Below are 20250 nucleotides of genomic sequence, written 5' to 3'. Positions count from 1 at the left end.
GTGCTGGGATTTCTGGATCTTGTCTCTGGTGATGGTTACACCAGTGGATACATTTGAAAAACATTCATCAAGATATTTACTTTAAGGCCCTCGTTGGCGTAGCTCAGTGGATTGAGCTCGGGCTGCAAACCAAAGCATCGCAGGTTCAATTCCCAGTCAGGGCACATGCCTGAGTTGCAGGCCATGGCCCCCAGCAACCGCACATTGATGTTTCTCTCTCTCTCTTTCTCCCTCCCTTCCCTCTCTAAAAATAAATAAATAAAATCTTTTAAAAAATCCTTCTTATTAAAAAAAGATATTTACTTTAAGGGGTATATACTTTGTGCAAAGTATACCTCAACAATAAATAGTAAATATTTTTTAAAAATATACATTATTCTATTTACTAATTTCTCCCAGCAAAGAAACAGTGGGCCTAGAGAGTTGGGCAAGTCAGTTATTCCACACATCTGGAAAACTGTAATTAGAGTTTTCACAAACATTCTTGCAAATAGCATAAGAGAATATTCACCAACTTATTTTATGAGGCCAGTATAAAGAAGGAAGCTTGTATAACTTGACAGGCAATTTACAAAAACAACCAACATCATAAGTAATAATGATAATTAACCCTTTTGCTAAAATCAAGAGAACAAAGGTACCCATTATCACTGCCTCTATTGAACATTTTATGAGCTAGTGAATTAAAATAAGGAACATTACCATTAGGTTTTTAACCTTTTCCTACTCATATGAGTGTGTATATCCTACATGAAACATATTTATCATCCTGAAAAACAGGTTAGCAAAATGCTTCCTGTTTGCAAAAAATTCTTCCATATTCTTTTGCCGTTTTCTAAACCAATGCAATCCCTTGTGATGCTTAAAATCCAGAGAGTAAATTGAATGACATTTTTTGGGAACAGCAGCCATCATTCGCACTTAATCTGGTTTCTGAATTCTTAGGAAGGCTGCTAATACAACACGGTACCTAAGAATAAATCTAAGTAGTAGTATGCGATTAAAAGTGACCCGTGTCATTTGCAGGTGGAAGAGGCGGTGCTGGAGCGTCCCTCTCCCACTCACACTGAGATGGACCGTCCGTCACCCAGATTCCCGAGTGACTACAACCAGCACCCCGGTTACCCAGCATGGGCCAGACACAAAGCCGTGTGGTCGGCAGCCAGCGAGGTTTCAGGGCGGTCTGCGATGGCAGGCGGGATGACCCTGTGTGACACACAGCTCCACCTGCACTGGGGCGGCTGCTGACCGCCCTCCCACAGGTACCTGGGGACAAGGCTGGCGGTGCGCTGAGCAGACAAGAACGGCCCCCTCCCCATCCCAGAAATACACCGCCTTGCTCAGCTGGCGAGGCTGACCCCTCCCACTGAATCACCTGCTTGCAAATGCCTGGAAGGGAGCTTTGATTTGTCAGTTACATCCCAGGAAGTGGCACCTTTTCAGCCCATGAGAAACTAGAATTCCTTTAGCAGGTTGGACCCAGATGGTTGACAAATGGCTTATGAAGACAAGAACAACAACAGAAGTAGCCATCATCTTGTCAGACGGGTGTTGGAAAAGAAGATAGATTCATTCTGGCAAGTGAAACTCTCTGAGAGAGGAAACTCTCAAAAGAGGGCCCCTGGGAATAAAGGACAGGTGAGGGCATGGCTGGAACAAAGGACTAAGAAAGCACATGGGAGGGGGGGTCGTCTAGGAAACAGCCTCACTGCCAGTTGAGTATCCCATCCTGGTGGGGGGAGGGTTAGAGAGTTCACCTTTATAGTATCCACACTAGTTCATTAAGACACAGACAAAAGCTAGGTCTTAGTTCTAGGAAAGCTCCAACATGACTTACGAGGAAAGCCCTTCTCCCTTGGAGTGGGTTATGGGTGGATTCACCCAGGGGCTCAGTGGGAGCTGACGTCTCAGAAAGGTTTCATCCTGAAGATCAGTCCTGCAGTCTTGGTAATGGAGCCTGCAACTTCTAGAGAGAACCATAAATGTCAGATCCCCTCGCGACCGAAAAGGAACAAGCCACAAAGAGACAAGTCCCAGTACCGATGGGAAGCCAGAGACCTGCCCTCAGGAATGTAACCTGAGGACGTGGTGGACCACAGTGAAGGCACATCCCACGATCCAGAGAGACAGTCATTGAAAAGATGGGCACAGCACCACACTTACTGTGGTCGCTCAGCCTCACCTCACATAAGGTGCAGAGACACTGGTGAGGGACAGAGTGTGCTTTAGGGACACGCTAAAAAAAAAAAACTTAAATGAATGAACCACACGCCCTCCATGACTCAGAGCATCATGGGAGGTAGGACCATATTGTGGTTAAGAAGCTCCGGAGAAAGCCCGGAGTGAGCCCTGACTTCTCTAGCTTCTAGCTGTGTATTCTCAAACAGGCGACTTCACCTCTTCTCGCTCCAGCTTCCTCATCTACAGGATGGAACTCTTTTCCAGGGTTGTGGCGAGATTAATTGTACAGAGCACACAGCAAAGACTGGGCCGTTGCTGTTAGCACCCACCTGTTTTCCAGTTTATACTTAGGGAGTTTTTCTGTCATTCTACATCCAAAGGCCAAAGAGAGGAAATACTACCGTGCATTCCTCTACCATTGGAGCTTACCCAGCACTTTTATAGATTATCTCATGTGCTCTCTGTAACAACCCCACAAACTGGAGACAGTATCACTCCCACCATACGCAGACAGAAAATGAGAACCAGGGCTTAAGTGGCTTTCTCCAAGTCACTTAATCGGTAAACGGCAAAGCCGGGACACAAGCCCAGGTTCTAGGTGGAGCATAAGACTCCTCAACCTACTCGAAACCTGAGCCATTAGCAGGCTCCCAGGAAGTGGGGTGGGGGGTGGTGCATTGTACCTGGGAGTTGACAGTTTTTATGGAGAGAGAAAACGAGCGTTTCCAGTGACAAGAGCAGCAGCATGAAGACAAGAAGATTATCCTACATACAGGACATATTATCTCCTGTAGAAATATGTAGATAGACATCATTTAGCCCTCTAAAAGAAGACTTTTCAGATTTGTCTTTTTTTTTCTGAAAAATTCCAACGCTTTAACAAGGATATTGTCACAGTAACGTTTAGGAACCTCCATGTCTTTATTCAACATCTGACTCATCTCCATTATCATTCTATCGCCCTGATCCGAATTCTCGAACACATGTTCTTACACTCCTTAAATTATGCAGACTCTCGGATGATGAGAGCATCATCTTTGTCTGTGGCACAAAAGCTTCGCATTGGTATTTCAGGTTACCCTGGGACACAAGGAGAACGTGACACCATCGATAGCATGTGGCAGGCCATCGAATTCCTGTCCGTTCTTTCTCCCGAGCCTGGGCAAGGGCCCAGACGCAGCCTGGCAGGTGAACTCGCCAGCGGCTTCCTCCATCCCAGCCGGGCAGTGAAACAACAGCTGCGAAGCAGTATGGGACGGGGGACGGCAGGCCAGCTGATGGCCGGAGAGCAGGACGCACGGGTGGGCGGGGACTGACAGTGAAAATGACAACGCGAGCTGGAGGACAGCAGGCAGGCAGGGGGCAGGGCGCAGCTGGAGCCGAGAGGGCGGATCCTGAAGGGTCAAGTTTCTGCAAAGAGCTGCGCTCCTGGGAGTGATGTGGCCGCTTTCACAAAGTGGGAAAGCCCTGGGCGGACCATATGAGGTTTCACATGTTTTTGAGAGAAAGCGCCATTGCACTGAGGGAGGAAATGTGGAGATGGCAGATTCGGGGGGGATGGACAGCGAGCTGAGCGGGGACCACATGGTCTTAGAAACTCAATCTGGTTAGATAAGACCTAAAACAGTCCCATGGAGTGAAAAAAAAATGTGTGTTACATTTAGAGGGAAATGGAAGACATACAAATCATAACGGTGAAAAATAATTTTGCTTAGGGAAAAAAGCAAACTGTGTTGGAAAGGTTTTTTTTTTAATTGAAGGTAAATATGGAATATGCTTTATCCGTGAGCTCTGTAATTGTCTCTAATGTCTCTGCAGTTCTCCAGTAATTTATTAATGTAACGTTTAGGTTCACATGCCAAAGGCTTCGCCAAGAGAAGAGCAAGAATTAGAAAAAAAAATGATTAGGGTAATAAACTTGGAGCAATATGCATTTGTAGAACAGCTTCGAAAACATACATGAACACAATCATTAACAGCATAACTAAAAGAGGTCGTTTGAGACATAAGAGATTTTTACTTGGGAATTGCAGATCAGAGAAGGACATGATGCTCAGTTCTGATGGGACCGATTATTGTTTGTGCTCGAATCAAGCCCAGGGCTCCTGACAGTGAGGTCGGCCTGATTTCCACCTCACTCCACACCCATGGCTGTACTGGATGATGGTGTACAATCAAAATCCTCATGAAGAGAGCAAGGAAGGAACATGAGCAGGTGAGCGGTCCTTTGAAATAGCCACGATATGGACGATAATGCTAACTGAAGGTGCAGTATGTGGCTGGCACCACGTGGAAACCTCTCTCATCCACCCTGGACACCAACTTCAAGCAACAGTCGAGGCTACCACTGTTTTAGACACCAGGGTGCCGGGCCCTGGATAGTAAACACTTTTTTAGAGTCAGACAACTACCATTTAGGAACAAAATCAAGACTCAACTCTAGCTCCATCTAACTCTCCACCACAATGCCCAATTATCCCTAAAAGCAACAATCTCTGAGAACATTTTAGTAGTTGACGTTTTCCTATATTCTAGTAAAGGTACCCTTAAAGTAATTTAGATAATAGTACATGCCTACAGTCTAGCAGGCACTGTGCTACACCCACGGACAAATGGATCCTAATCCTAAGAACACTCCAGACGTTAAGGACTGGCCTTTTGCTTTAAGAATTGGAGGAATTTATTTTAGGAGCGAAGAGAAAGCCCTCAGTTCAACCATGACCCATAGCAGTAGCCCCTTCTGGCTGTCGTGTGTTCAGATGCCTCCTCCAACTTCGCTGTTCTAGAACAACGTTAATAGAGCACGCTCAGAACGATCACCTGAGAAAAGCCATGAAGATGGGAAAAATGAGGAGTTAAGCACAGTTCTGAATAAGTGCTTAGTAAGATTGAAGTTATTGGCAGTCAGGGAATCACTTTATGCAGGGGCAAATGAATCGACTATAATTTTAACCTAAAGTACCACTCCAGGGGCTGTAAAATTCTTTCTACTTGGATAAATAGTCTCTATTTGAATTGCAGCCTGCCTTGAGGATGGAATAAAGAATAACCTGATTTGACAAGATACCAGGGCCGTGGTGGGTGGGGGCAGGGCTGGCCACCAGAACTGATAGAGAACTAGCATATACTCAGCAAATGACCCATCTACAACAGGGGAGAGGCCAAGAGAAGCGAGAAGGCCCATGTATGATAATGGATGCTGTGTAAGACGACAGAGAAGATACGGACATAAAGGTTTTAAAGAAAAATAAGAGGCTCGGCTCCAAGCTGCATTGATTATCAGGGTTCTAGCAGAGTAAGTGTGCCCCTTCACTTCACTCTCTCACTCCGCAATAAAGCGCAATTCTTCCCAGCAGCCCCCTGACTGTCAGGAGCCGGTCGTCCGCGGATGCCGGGACATGCACACTGCCTCCTCTCAGGCTGTGTCTTGACCTTGTAGCCATCTTGACCGGCCATCTCATCTCTTCGAGCTGAAGCCCCTGCTGTTATTCAATTAAGCCTGGATACCAGACCAGAGGCTCCCGGACAGACAGTCCCCAGCCCAGATCTCCTGTGGGCACAGCACACGGCTCACGCAGGCCCAGCAGAACCGTGAACAGTTGCGTCCGGAGCTTTCTGGTTCACCCTGCACCGCAGGCAAAAAGCAGTGTTCCTTCGGGTTCGCACAGCGTCTGGCCGGAGTGAGTCATTTAGCCACATAAAGTAAGTAACGTCACATTTTAAGGGAAACTCATTAAGTACATTCATAAAAGCAATTAAGACATTTCAGTAACACCACGAAGCATTTATGCAACTTGTAAAAAAATACCATTTTACTGATTACCAGCCTTCGAGCACAGCGCTGAAATAGCACATTTATCCTTCGGGTCTACTGATTAAAGAAATATGGCATGTCGCAACAGGAAAATCTGTTTTGTAGGCATGGTAGATTTTTTTTTTTAAATATTGGAACTGAGTTCATCACGATAACCAACACTGTATCTTCTTGAATTCCTAAACAATTCGGGGTGAAGGAAAAGATGGTGTGATAGCATGACTAGAAGAAAACAACGAGAAAGAAATCAAGTGATTGTAACAACTGTTTTCTAAAAATATACAAATTACTGCCCTGACCAAGTAGCTCAGCTGGTTAGAGCACAGGCCAAGGTTGCAGGTTCAATCCTCGGTCAGGATACATACAAGAACCAATCAATGAGTACATCAGTAAGTGGAACAACAAATTGATGTCTCTCTCTCTCTTTCTCAAAATTAATAAAATTACAAAAATAAAAGTATACAAACTATTTAAAAGTACATACATGCCAATGTTTCTATAAATCCTCTGCCTTTGCTCACATATATGCATGTAGGCAGAAATATTCCCTCTTGTGTTTGCATGGCTTTTTGGAACATTTCTAAGGTGCCACCTTACAGGGGTTCCTGGCCCAGTGTCTGCAGGGGGGTCAGGGAGCTCATGAGCATTAGAGGGGAGGGGAGGGCGGGACAGCAGGTTACTTGGGGTGTAGGCTCTGAAGTCCAACAGCCTTGACTTTGACTCCCTTTTCTCCCTTGCTTTGGCCCATGGGATGCTTACAGACCGATTTTTCTGACCATCTCAAGTAACTGCAAATTCATGGCTGCAAATGGTGCACTTTTATCCCTGGTTTTATTCGTCATTTCATTGCCCATGTTTTTCTTTCTCTTCAGTGTCTCAGTAACATGCTTTTACTTTTGTAAACGTATGGGTATGTATATGTGTGCTACAGCAAGTCTTCTGTGGAATAAATGAGCGTCAGTAGGCAAGAGAGTAAATAAATAAATGCACTTCAGAAACTTCTGATATAAATACTCATGACGCAGGAGTCCCAAACTCCTCCAGGGACATGTCTTATGCACTATTGTACCTGCCGACCCTACCACAGTTCCTCAAACATATAGCAGGAACCCCGTGATGGTTCAATGAAAGATATATATCTCACTGCATTATTATTTTTCTTTTTTGCCTTGGCCAGTAAGGAACCTCCTCCAATTAAAAAAAAAATCTCATGAGTTTTATCTTAAAATGACGAATGCATGTAGTCTTCACATTAAGGCCTATCCAGCATGAAGTAAACCACAATTTCTCAGGGCACCATGGTGAATGCAGCCAGGCTCATAACTGGAAACCCTAACCACCCAAAGATCTTTTCTTCCACATTGCAGTATATGAACTCTAAGTGTATGAGTAGGTGATATATAAATAGTCTGATTATAAAGATACTAGTAAAATCAGCTTTTGAATTGGTCTCAGAAAGTAGATGATGACTAAATGCAGGCGGCGTGGTTTTGCCAGAGGAACTCAGACATGGAGTCCTCAGTTCAACAACAAGCCCAAAACTCAACTGATGCCTTTAATAGAATCTAAATGGCCATCACTTGTCTCGGGATGGGATAATAAATTAATTGTGTAAGCAGCAACTAGATTTATATATACATTAATGTCTTAATTCATAAAAATCAATTTGTGTGGTAAGGAAAACATAGGGCAACACATTTCTTAATTTGTTCCCAGAATCTCATTTCCCCTATTAGTTGTTATTATTTGTAAAATTAATTGATTTCCTTTTTTTTCTTTGCTCCACACTTTCCCTGATCTTCTAGAAGGGGCAACAGCGCCTTTCGAGGTTCGGAAACACGCAGCGGGCCAGTTGGCAGAAAGGCTGACTGATGCCTGTGCCCGTGAATGCTGTCACTGCCCCTCTAAGCTCAGTCACGCCAACTGGAGCAGTGACAGAGAGCAGGCCCTGTCCCTCCAGCCACAGACTGACAATGGGTGGTCCGTTCTACCGAATTCGGGGTCTGCACACAGGCCCCCTGGGGACTGAGTTTGAGCCACCTGGGTTCCCAGAAGAGCAGATGAATCCTCTCAGAGAACACCTGTTTCAAGAGACAAAAAGGAAACGAGAAGGGCTCTCCCCTCTCAGGCTTTGTGTGCTTGGCCTTCCTTCCTCCTGTACTTTTTGGAACATAATCCTACGTTCTAAGCTGATTTACTATTTTTTCTAGGTCTGTGCCTAATTTTACCGGATACGTGTCATTAGTAATACTTGAAAGTTAGAAAGTGGGGGCAAAGTGGTCACCCAATATCAAGAAGTAAAAGCAAAGATACTCTCAATATGGAGAATAACGCAGCAGCTCTCTGAAATATGTCACAACGCACCACTGGAGCCTAAATGTTCATTAAGTCACGTTAAATGACACTAGCGCATTAGGTCAGGTGCCAAGAGGATGGTTAGACATTTCAGGATAAGGGAAAACTTCCAACTGACTGAAAAAAGTTTTAGTAAGTCCAAGATACGACATTGCTCCAAGGACTCCCACGAACGGAGAAGAAACAGCCGTCCAGCTTCTCCGTGTTGCTCCCTCGCCCGGTCTCCCTCTCCGAGTATTTTTGTCTCGTCTTTGGAACTTTCTGTATATTTTTAATGACCCTCAAAATTCCACTCCCAATTTTTTTCTCAAAGGTCGAATGATGCCCACTGCTGTCTCCTGAACCCCCCACCTTCCACATGCGGCCCCCAGACCTGCGTGTGTAACAACCTCCATGACGAGTCTTGCTCACCCCCGCACCACCTCAGTGGCCACTGCCCTGAACCCGCAGCTCGGCCCGTCGCCCCCCACCCCGCCCCCAGTGCCCACTGAGTCAGCACTACCTCCTGACCCTGCTTTACATCCCGCTCTTTCTCTCAGGACGGGTGCACCTTGGACAGAGTTCCCCTGAGAATGCATTGGCAGACGGTTGCCTTGCTACTTCAGAGATTTCCCTGACCCTAGTCTCACCATCACTCAGCCCGTAAGCTCTTTCTTTCATCAGAGCTACACCTCTAATGTCGCTGTCCTGTTTAAACGTTTTCAGTGACTCAGCCCTGGCTGGCGTAGCTCAGTGGATTGAGCTCGGGCTGCAAACCAAAGTGTCGCAGGTTCAATTCCCAGTCAGGGTACATGCCTGGGTTGCAGGCCATGGGCCCCAGCAACCGCACATTGATGTTTCTCTCTCTCTCTCTCTTTCTCCCTCCCTTCCCTCTCTAAAAATAAATAAATAAAATCTTAAAAAAATCAGGGATTTAAAAAAAGTTGTCAGTGACTTCCTGTCTATAAGAGAACACCAACAACCTCATCAGAATATTTATTCCATCTGTCTGTTTATTCCTTCATCTGTCCATTTATTTACTCAACAATTAACTCATTCAACTGCTGCAAAAAACCCCCGGCACCAGTGGGAGTGGATGTGCAATAGGGAGTCATGTACAAGTTCACGCTGTCTCTGACCCCCGGCCCTTGCTCCACCTCCCAGCCCCATCTCCGTCCACTCTCCCATTCATTCCACTCGCACCTCCACCCCGTGCACCCCAATGTCTCAGTTCCCTAAGGCCGCTCTGCAGCTGCCGGTGCCAGTCTTCACACGTTCTAGGCCCTTTCAAAGTGAACTTCTCTTTCTTTTAATCTCCAAATGGTGGATCTCTAACAACACTTAAAGACCAAAGTCAAGTGTCACCTCCTCTGAGAGGTGACATTCCTGGCTACCCCAGAGAGGGAGGGCCACTCCTTCAGGGCCACCAATAGGGTTTGGTTCCTACGATGAGGCCTCCTTTTATGAACAAGCCTTTATTCAGCATGCACCACAAAGCCAATAGCTCTGTGCTAGCTGACTGCCTAGTTTTATATTTATTTTTCTCTTTCTATTTTTCATTTCCAGCACTTCGCATAGCACTCACCAAACATTAAATATGTATGTTGGGTAAAAAAAAAAACAGTATTTTTTCAAGTCCTACCTTATACATGTAAAAATTAAAGTTCTTTGGTAAAATAATAGTCTAATGCTAATGCTGGAGGTAAAGAAACTAAATCTGAAAAAAAAAAAGAAAAAAGAAAAGCAAATACTGCCCCCATCTTTTCTGGACATGGGGGTAAATAATTTTGCCTTTTGACCATTTCAACTCCTGTTAGCGTTGTTCTGACCCAGTTAGAAAGCAAATTAATGACCCAAATAGCACCCCTGACTGAGGGGAATGTACTGATTGGTTTCGGAACCGGAGGGCAGGGTGCTGGTCTCGCGCGTGCAGCTCTGAGACATTCTGGGGACAGAGTGAGCGTCCGCAGCGCCCCCCCACCCCAGAAGTTAAGGCCTTGTGAGCAGCTCTCTAATTACACTTGAAGATGTAAATATGCGCCATGACCTCTTTCGACCGGATCAGCAGTAGCTGTCTGATTCTCAACCTGCCACTTCTTGAAAGAACATTCACTTTTCCCAGTGGCTGCTCTGCACGCACCCAGTTTAGAATAAATGTCTCCAAGCCCCCCCCACCCCCACCCCAGAGTCACTCAGAACACCGACAGCATGGTCTCCTGCCCAGTTTCTCCTTGGCTCCCCACCCCCAGGCCCGAAGCCGTTCCAAGGCACCGGCGTAAGAGCTGGCTGATAACATTCTGCTTCTTCACCAGTTGCTGGTCTATTATGTAAACCCGGCTTCTTCTCTCGGCGGCGGGGCGGGAGTCCCAGGAGCACGCACGCTGCGGCACTCCAAGACCCGCAGCCAGGGGCTGTGAAAGGGAGAGTCGGGGACAGGAAGCTGCTCTCCTGGGGCGTGTGTTGCAGGCAGGTCCCCGGAGGCCCGCCGTCCTGGCTGCTTTCCAGGCCCAGGTTCGTTCTTTGTTAAAAGCGCACGGCGCAAGGCTCAGCGGGTGTACAAGAACTCCCGCCATTGGGTTGTATAGAAAGGGGGAAAGTATTCTGTCCGCTTTTGAGGTTTCTTTTTAAAATGTGACCAGACATTCAAATACACACACACAGAGTCTCATTGGAATCAGCAACATGCCAATTGCATATTCATCTGGCTAGACACAGGGCAGGCACTGTTTGGAGAGATAGGACCGCACATTGTAGGTACAATTCTGTTGAAAGAAAATCTTTTTTTTCTTTTTAAATACTGGAGGTGAAAAAGAAACAACTGCTACAAAAGTAAACAGAGTTGGGGACCAGGACTTCCAAGGGGCGGATCTTACTTCTGGTTGCCTAGCAAAAAGCCAACCAAATCTCATAGCTGTGATAAAAGCATCAGTACAAATTCCACCATAAGATACCACCTAATTATTTCATTGCTAAATGTTTCTGTTTGCTGCACTGGTGCAGTTTCCCTAACAAAAACCTTTCCGTTGATTATGAGTGAGTCACACTTCCAAGCTGGCTTATTTTTAACAACCACTTCCAGTGGAGTCGGGGCTATTTTTGTGGATGAAAGGGCTGAACGCCATTCCAGAATCTGTTTGTCCAGTGCATCAGCACCTTGATATGTCCCTACAAGGTCTAATGCTGAAACAAAACAAAGTGTATTGAGTTATAAACAGTTTTCCTCTATAATGAAAGGGCTGTGTTTTCATCGCATGCCTTTCTTTCATCAGTGATGCTCTCTCTGACATCCTGGTTCATATGTGCTCAGTTGTGTGCTTCATAAGCGATGGTGAACCTGCCTGAGTAGTCCCGCCCCGCAGCTACCTCTGAGTCACAGAGAATGGCCATGGGATGATGCCATTTCAGTTTGAGCCCAGGCACATAAGAGGACTCCCTTTTCTTCTGTTTTTATACTCCGTAGCACGTTTGGAAAAGTGTGACCACAGCATAGTCAAGCTCTCTTGTTCCACCTTCACTGCACGGACCATCTTCCACGGTTAGTGCCTCTTGTTCGTCTGCCAAGAGAGGCTGCAAACCCCATGAAAGTGGAGACTCGTGGCTGCTTTGCTCGTTCGCCATGTCCCCACAGTAAGGAGCAACGAAGGCACAGAGACTCACAGGGGCACACTGATGCACGTTTGAAAAGAAACAATAAGTTGTTTAGATATGGGAGCCCTCATTGATCTATTCTTACTTATTAAAATGCTGATCACTAAGTGCATTTGGGAATTCAACGTGAAATTTCTAACGCAGGTAAATAATTGTGCAAAAATTTAAATGGAAGATCAAAATACGGTCCAGAGCTTACAGAGAGAGAGAGAACGCCATGCCGTGGTACACGCCACCCAGAGAGGTAGCTGGAGGACTTCTACGGGGACGAGAACAGAGCCGTAACCATTCCTACCTCAGTCATGCCAACGACACCATTTCTCCTAACAGCCATCTTTAAAGGGAAGCATAAACAAGAACGAGCATGCACAAGCTTTCCACTGTCAAGGGCACTGACTTAGATTTGAAAAGCACAATGACATCTACATGGGGGGAATAACCCTGACAACGCACATACCTCCTGCCTGGTCCACCCTCTGTCTATGCTGACCCCCTCTGCTTCCGGGAAAGCCCAATGCTAGGGACAAAACCTTTACCACCTGGATTCACAGCAAAGCGCTTGGTCCCGGTATGAACACCTTTTCTGGAAGGATCTGTGGGAACGTGCCATCACACAAAACCCACTGCAATGCACTCCACCCACTTCTGGACCCCTCCTCTCACTGAAGCTGGAAAACCATGGCCCTCCTCCTCGGCGGGGAGTGGGAGCTGAAGAATCCCCAGGCAAGTCGGACTGTGTAGGGCAGGAAGGCCTGCAGGTCACAGGGGAGCCTGCCGAGATGAATGAGACCCGCCACTAGAGGATTGCAGAGTGACTCGGGAGCATCGGACAGGAGCAGGTTCGGGTAGAGAGGACGGGAGAGAACATCTCCCTGTAGGAGACCGTTCTGCATGGTGTGGGCCCAGCTCCCACTCGGAGATGCACAGGACCCACACCCACAGATAGGTTCTCCCGTGGGGAATCAGGCCTGCAATGAGCCTTGGCTGCTGTGAGTCTTGCTTTTTGCTAAAACTCTCTCACCCTGAATTGAGAACATTTACTGCAAAGCAACTTCCTAAAATACTTGCTAAACCTTCCAAGGATGAGTGTAACTTGTTCAACCACTTTTGCCTTTTCATTTGCAAATATCCCTCTTCTGTGATGTGATGAGCAGCATCGGCTCCTTTGTTTCCTGTAAAAGGTAACCACCTAAAGCGAACCTGTGCATAGCTAATGAGGACCATCATGTAATGGGTGGAGAAATCCAATAAAGGCCTGTCACGGTGGAGGCTGTGGCTTTTGCTCCCCTTGAGAGCAAAGCCATGCTGTCCCTTTTCCCCCACCGGACTCAGTGGTCCGTGTGAATGTCTCATTTCATCCATAAAGATGCGGACACTGCAGACCGGTGTCTGCATTATCTCCCCAAGAACCCCCTTCACTTCCACAGCTCTCCCAAAGCCCAGAGAACACAAGATTGGTCCACCAAATTCCCACACTCTGCCCGCCCTGAGTAAGGGCTGAGACTTGGCCAGCATAAAGAAGGGGACCTTGAGTTTAGAATAAAGACTGTGCTGAGTTCATGTTTGAAGCCGGGGGGCCAGGAAGAACCGTGGCCCTCTCAGCTGATGGCATCAAGGCCCGACACTTCTCCATGATGCTGTGTGAACCCCAGAAATTAAACACCGCTGCAGGGTAGAATACAAAAATGGACTTTTTAAAAAATTAACTGAGTTAAAATCTCAAAGGACTGAAAAAGCCCAGTGTTCACCAAAACATGCCCAGCCATCGGAAGGGAGGGGACTCAATAACAAGGTTGGTGGCGTTATGGAGGAAGTTCCCAGAACAGCCTAGCTCAGACGCGTTCACATCTATTAGCATATCTCATAACTCCATTTGGCAAGCGACACGCTAAGGATGACAAGTGCGAGTGTAACTAAACAATCGTTAAAATGTCATGAATACCTGAGAAGAGATAAACACAAGTTGAATGAGTTTTCTCTAAACTACAGACAGCTAAAACACAAGAGGTGGCAGAATGCACTGTGGACACAGATGTGACCAATAATTTCCTTGGAAATGTAGTTTACCTCATTAATGTTTCATAGCAAATGAAAATATTACATCTCTATTTAAATGTAGCTGTTCCTAACAACACTGTCGCCAGGAGAGGAAATGAGACGTTGACCCCTTGTGTTAGGACGTGCACTTTAAATTTCTGTGTGCTGAGTCATCCCCTGACTTTACCAAAATATTTTTTTCACAGGCCGGGTCAGTGATGAAGGAGTACAGAGTGACGGGAAAAGGTCAAACTTACTGACCCATAAAGAAAACATGTCACCAGTTTGATGCAATTATTTTTATCACTACCTTTGTCACTATCATTGTTATTCAGGAAGCAGCCGATTGCAGCAGGCTCTGGGATAAAATCCCAGCTCATCCTTTTACCAGCTGTGTGACGCTACAGCAAGTTGCTCAGCCTCTCTGGAAAGCAAGTTGCTTTACCCATCTGTACAATGGAAACACTCCCTGTACCAGCCTCTTGGGAATCTTAGGTGGATTGAAAGAGGTTAATAAAGTACACTTAGAACAGAGTCTGGCACGTAGTAGGTGCTATGAAGGTGTTGACATTTCCATATATTACTACTGGTAGCAAGTTTGATGACATCTACATCTAATCTGATGTTTGACAATTTAAAAACCATGGCTATGTATGCTTATCTGTTTGAATCTTCATTAAGAGCCTTGAGAAGGAGCTGGTACTGATCGCTCCCTGGGTAGAAAAGAATACCGATGTTCGGTGGGATTCCTGAGCTCCCTAGTAAATGAGAGGGCAGAGACAGAGACCCCTGCTTCCCGAATTCAAGTACAGAGCTCTTGTCACAATATTTGCATTTTCAGTTACACTTGACCTACATTAGTCTCCTGTTAGGAAAACATCAGTAAAGGTAAGGGGAAGTAATAGTACTTTATCCAGAGACAGCTGATGTGACAGAGTCTGAATCGCTGATGACATCGGTGTCAGATGGGGTGAAGGGCAGGGTGCACAGGAAGAAGGGGTGGGTGCCCTGGGTCACCAATGGAAGGGACCAGCCACAGAGCCACCTGAGGTAGCCACACCTGTAGGAGAGGTCCACGGGGCACAAAGCAACCTCACCACTCAGGGGAGTCTTGGCGTGGGAAGATCTCTCCAACCTTTGTTAAGTGTAAGTTTGATAAAATTCACAATGACCTTATGTTTCAGCTAATAACTGGAACTCAGAGAACACAGGGGTTTACTTACAACAATAACTGAAGAGAATATTTAAAATAGAAACTTCCAAAAAAATGTCAGCTGTGCGGTCATGGGAGGGACTTTGGGGGCCTGGGGTCTGCGTATTCAGAGCAGGTGCGTCAGCTGGGTGTCGTCCATCGTTTGAGGCAGTGTAGCCTGAGTGATAGCAACCCAAAAGGGCAGCTACTCCTGCTTCTCTCTGTTTCTATTTTGTTCCAGAAAGACCTAAGATAACAGGACGATTCACAGGGATAATAGCCACAAGAAAACAGTAAGTTAAGCATTTGAGATTAGGCACTCAGCACATTTGAAGAAAGCAAAAAATTTAAAAACTGAACAACCCTCATAAATACAGTCAATTTACCTGTGCCACAGGAGGAGGGAATACAATGGGACAAATGATGTCTCTTCAAAAAATGGTGCTGGAACGACTGGACCTCCACATGCAACAAAGGAATCGAGACACAGACACGGCACCCTTCACACAAATGAACTCAGAATGGATCCCAGACCCACACGTACAACACAAAACTACAAAACTCCTAGAAGACAAGACAGATGGGAACCTAGAAGGTGTCGGGTACGAGGATGCCTTTTTAGGTACGACACCAGAGGACAACAAGGCCCATGAAAGGAATCATTGACAATCTGGACTTCACTGAAATTAAAAACCCAGATCTGCAAAAGACGCTATCAGGGGAGTGGGAAGATGAGACACAGACCGGCAGAAAACATTTGCAAAGACACACCTGATGAAGGACTGTTATAGAAACGGACAAAGGAATCTTAACACTCAACAATAAGAAAACAGACAATCTGATTAAACAATAAGCCAAAGATGTTAACACTTCAATGACGACAATACGCAGATGGCAAATATGTGTATGAAAAGGCACTCCGAATTGTATGTCATCGGGGAAATGTTCGTTAAAGCAGCAGTCAGACGCCCCTGCACACCTACCAGGACGCCTAAGACCTGGGACGCTGCCCCCTGGGGGTGGAGCATGCTCCCTCACTGCAGGTGGGGAGGCAACAGGGTTCATTCGCTTCTGAAGACAGTCTGGTCGTTTCTTACAAAACTAAGCCTGCTCTTACCACATGATTCAGCAGCCACGCTCCTTGGTACTGACTCAAAGGAACTGAAAATTTAAGTCGACACGAAAACCTGCTTATAGATGTTTCTAGCAGCTTTGTTCATGAACTGGGAAGCAACCAAGAAGCCCTTCAGTAGGTGAATGTACAAACAAACGTTGGTCCATCCAGACAATTATTTACTGCTAAAAAGAAATGAGCTATTAAGCCCTGAAAAGACATTTAGGAATATTAAATGCCTATTATGAAGTGGAAAAAAAAAGCCAAACTAAAAAAGCTACCTACTGAGTGATTCCAACTACATGATGTTCTTAAAAAGGCAAAACAATGGAGACAATAAAAATATCAGGGGTTGCCAGGAGTTGGCGGGTTGAGGGGGAAGAGATAAGTAGGCAGAGCCCAGAGAATTTTTCAGGCAATAATAACACAATTTTCACTGTATTTCAGGGTAAGCTATCATAATTGGGGAAACATATCATCATCCATTTGTCCAGACCTATAGAAAGCACAACACTAAGAGTGAACCCGTAATGCGAACCGCAGACCGCAGCTGAAGAGGCTGTGTGAGTGCAGGTTTGTCCTTGGTAAACAGATGTGTCGTTTTGGTGAGTGGCATTGGCAATGGGGGAGGCTATGCATGTGTGGGCAAGGGGCACGTGACAAGTCCTGTACCTCCCTCCCAACTGGGTTCTAAACCTAATTTCGCTCTTCCAGAAAGTCTTTAACAACTTAACAAGCGTAAACAACGATATTTTGAGTGATGTCCCGAGAAATTCCCAAGGTTAAACATCTGTCAGGTCAAAGAAACATGGAGGCCAATATCTGTGGAGATGGTGCTGGTGGGTAAAGGAGATAATCCTCACAATTAGATAACAGAGCCTTTCCAGAGTAACAAAAATGATACTTAAAAATTAAAACATTAAGCCATGGTATAAGCATAAGCTCTAATATTAATGGGGTACATAAAGAGAAAAAAAAAGTGGTTTTGTGCTATTTAATCTCAAAAATGGTTTAATGACCCTGATCTGATTATGAAAACAGCACAAGCAACTGTATTAGATAAATAGGACATTACGAATACTGCTAACTGGTAAGCAGCTTGAAAATATCCAAGTGAATGTATTTGTAAATCAAATGTAATAGTCACTGAAGGAATATTAAAGAGGTGTCCTGGATGCAACTGTAACAGAGGCAAACATGAGCACCTATAAAGAAAGTTAAAGAAAAGCACAGGAAAAAAAACCACTCCAGCTAGGGAAAACAAATCACAGAGGGAAAATTAAGAATTTGGTTGCCCTGGCTGGCGTAGCTCAGTGCATTGAGTGCGGGCTGCGAACCAAAGTGTCGCAGGTTCGATTCCCAGTCAGGGCACATGCCTGGGTTACAGGCCACAGCTCCCAGCAACCACCCATTGATGTCTCCTTCTCCCTCTCTCTCCCTCTCTCTCTCTCTCCCCCCCTTCCTTCCCTATCTAAAAAATAAAATAAAATAAATTAAAAATTAAAAAAAAAGAATTTGGTTAACTCAGCTGAGTCACAGTGCTGGCTGCTTCAGCTGCCTGTACACCCAGACCAACAGGAAAATGGGGAATAATACCGTGTGTTTTTAAGGCATGACTGCCCCATGTTAATATTACAGATGTGTGCAAGGTTTTTCTTTGGAATTTGGTTTGTTTTACCTTAGGGGTCAGCCTTCCACTGACCTGGGGAGAGCTTACAAAACCTGTCGTGCACAGTACCTGAAGCTGCCTCCCCTCTCTCCCACTCACCTTGGCGACCATAAACGCCATGATCACTAATGAAGGGTTATCATTAATCCTTCAATGTTTGAGTGTGTGTGTATGTGTGTGTGTGTGTGTGTAGGGTGGCTTGGGATGCTTCTGGCTTCTATTCTTAAGAGCCCATTCATCTGCCCTTCTTCTTTCATCTTTTGGTCTAATTTTTATGTTTCAATTACAGTTGACATTCAATTATTTTACAATAGTTTCAGGCATACAGCCTAGTGGTTAGACACCCATACGGTGCTCTTCTTCCCTCTGACGGTTATAATACAGGACAAGCACTTTACCCCAGACCCCAGGAATCGGTGCACCTGGTGGAGGGTTTGTGACTTGTAAGCAGGAGAAAACAATATCTCATGGTTGGGTAGCTGTATGACAAGAGAGGTAACCCCATGCCTGGTGGGACCCATGAGGCCAATGCATGTGACTGGGTGCCACGCGTTTCACACCATGCTGCTGGTTCCTCCTAAGTTTGACTACCTGGCTTCAAGCCCAAGGTTCACTCCTTTCCCACTGGCCCCCTGAGAACAGCCATGGTGCATCAGCTGGCTCTCCTGCTACCACAACACTGCATCTGGAACACGCGTGTTAGAGTAATAGTTGGAAATACAAAAGAAGACCATGCCAGAGGTACTCCCCAAGAGCCAGGTAATTACCCCAAAACATGTGTCTCCATCCCAAGAGCAAAATTGTACAGAATCGATGGACTATCTCAGCACCATAACACTGATCCCCTTGAGCCGGAACGGAAATCAGACGAGTTCATGGGTGGGAGCCTCTGTCATGGGTGGGATCCTCCGTGCCGGCCACAGCGCTGTGGGTTTGCACCTGTGGGCAGCTCCAACAGGGTTGCTGGGGTCGCAAAGGGCCCTGAGTCAGAAAGGACCAAGACGCCCCCTGCAGGTCATTCAGTGACATGACACTTAAATATATTTCCCTCCGCCGCTGCCTGCTCAAAAACCACTACGGCCTTTTCTCTCCCCCTCGGTCACGGTCTAACGTTTCAAACTGTAATTTGGAGAAACAGACCAAAAAACAGTTTCTGTGAATAAAACCTTGGTTTATTCTCCTGGGAGAATGAAACCTTTGTTTTCTCCGGGGAGCTGCGTGCCCCATGTGTTCCCAAGTGGATAGTCATCTTTATGGATCCATTTCCCCTTTGGAAAACAGAAACGAAGCCTAGAAGAGCGGGTGGTGTAAGCCCATCCCCCCTCGCTCGGCGCTCAGAACCTCTGCGCGCTGCCCTGGAAGAGCGCAGCTGCACAGTCAGCTGCGGCAGGCAGCTGTGGCCCGAGGCCTGTGTCCTACCGAGCCAGCACCTTTTGAGAGATCCCTCTTCCTTCTCCTTGGGAAGCCCTCACCGCCCCATCATCCGCACGAGTGTTGGGTAGCTGACACAGGGTTCCTTTGCCTGTACCACGGTGCAGGTTGTAGGACCAGAGCACAGGGCCCAGCAGAGAAGGCTCTGGTGGGCCAGGCAGCAAAGCCCCTCACCTGCTTGCCCCCACAGCCCCCACGTGAAATTAATTGTCATAAGTGCAGCTACCTGCAATGTCTCTGGAACTACTCCATTGTGCGAATTTATCTCTTCCCTTCATTCCTGGTCCAACTCTTTTTGGAACACATCAGATTACACAGAAAAAAAAAATCTGGTTTTCAGATCAAGACTGTTTCCTCCAACACCCTTCGCAAGAGGAAGGAAACATGAGGCTGTTAGGCAAGCGATAATTGGGGGTGACACTGTTCTCTCATACCGACTTTCTTTCTTAATTGACAATTACAGATATAGTGCATCAAGAGGCCCTGTGATAAATATCACTGCTCACTTGACCTACCAAATATATTTGTTTGGGAAAATATAAATGACAAATTGACCTTCAGATTAATAGCCACCGTATTGGTAAAGCACAAATCACTTTTAACAGCCACATTACTTTGGTAAAGAGAGGCTTGCTAACTGCTCTTTAATTAAGTCCACTAAATGACCTTAAGGGGATTAGTAGTCTTGTCTGATAATCAATAAGCGTGGCCAGATTGCTGCCTCATAAACCGGGGTGGGAGAACCAAATTCATCTGCAAAGGTTACTTCCCCTGGATTTTCCCTTTTTTAGTTTTGTTTCCATCTGACCCACGGGAACCTGGTAATCCCA

The sequence above is a fragment of the Phyllostomus discolor genome, chromosome 15, assembly GCF_004126475.2.
Source record: "Phyllostomus discolor isolate MPI-MPIP mPhyDis1 chromosome 15, mPhyDis1.pri.v3, whole genome shotgun sequence".
NCBI classification, from domain to species: Eukaryota; Metazoa; Chordata; class Mammalia; order Chiroptera; family Phyllostomidae; genus Phyllostomus; species Phyllostomus discolor.
The sequence above is the reverse complement of the archived record's forward strand: the minus strand, read 5'-3'. Positions refer to the sequence as shown.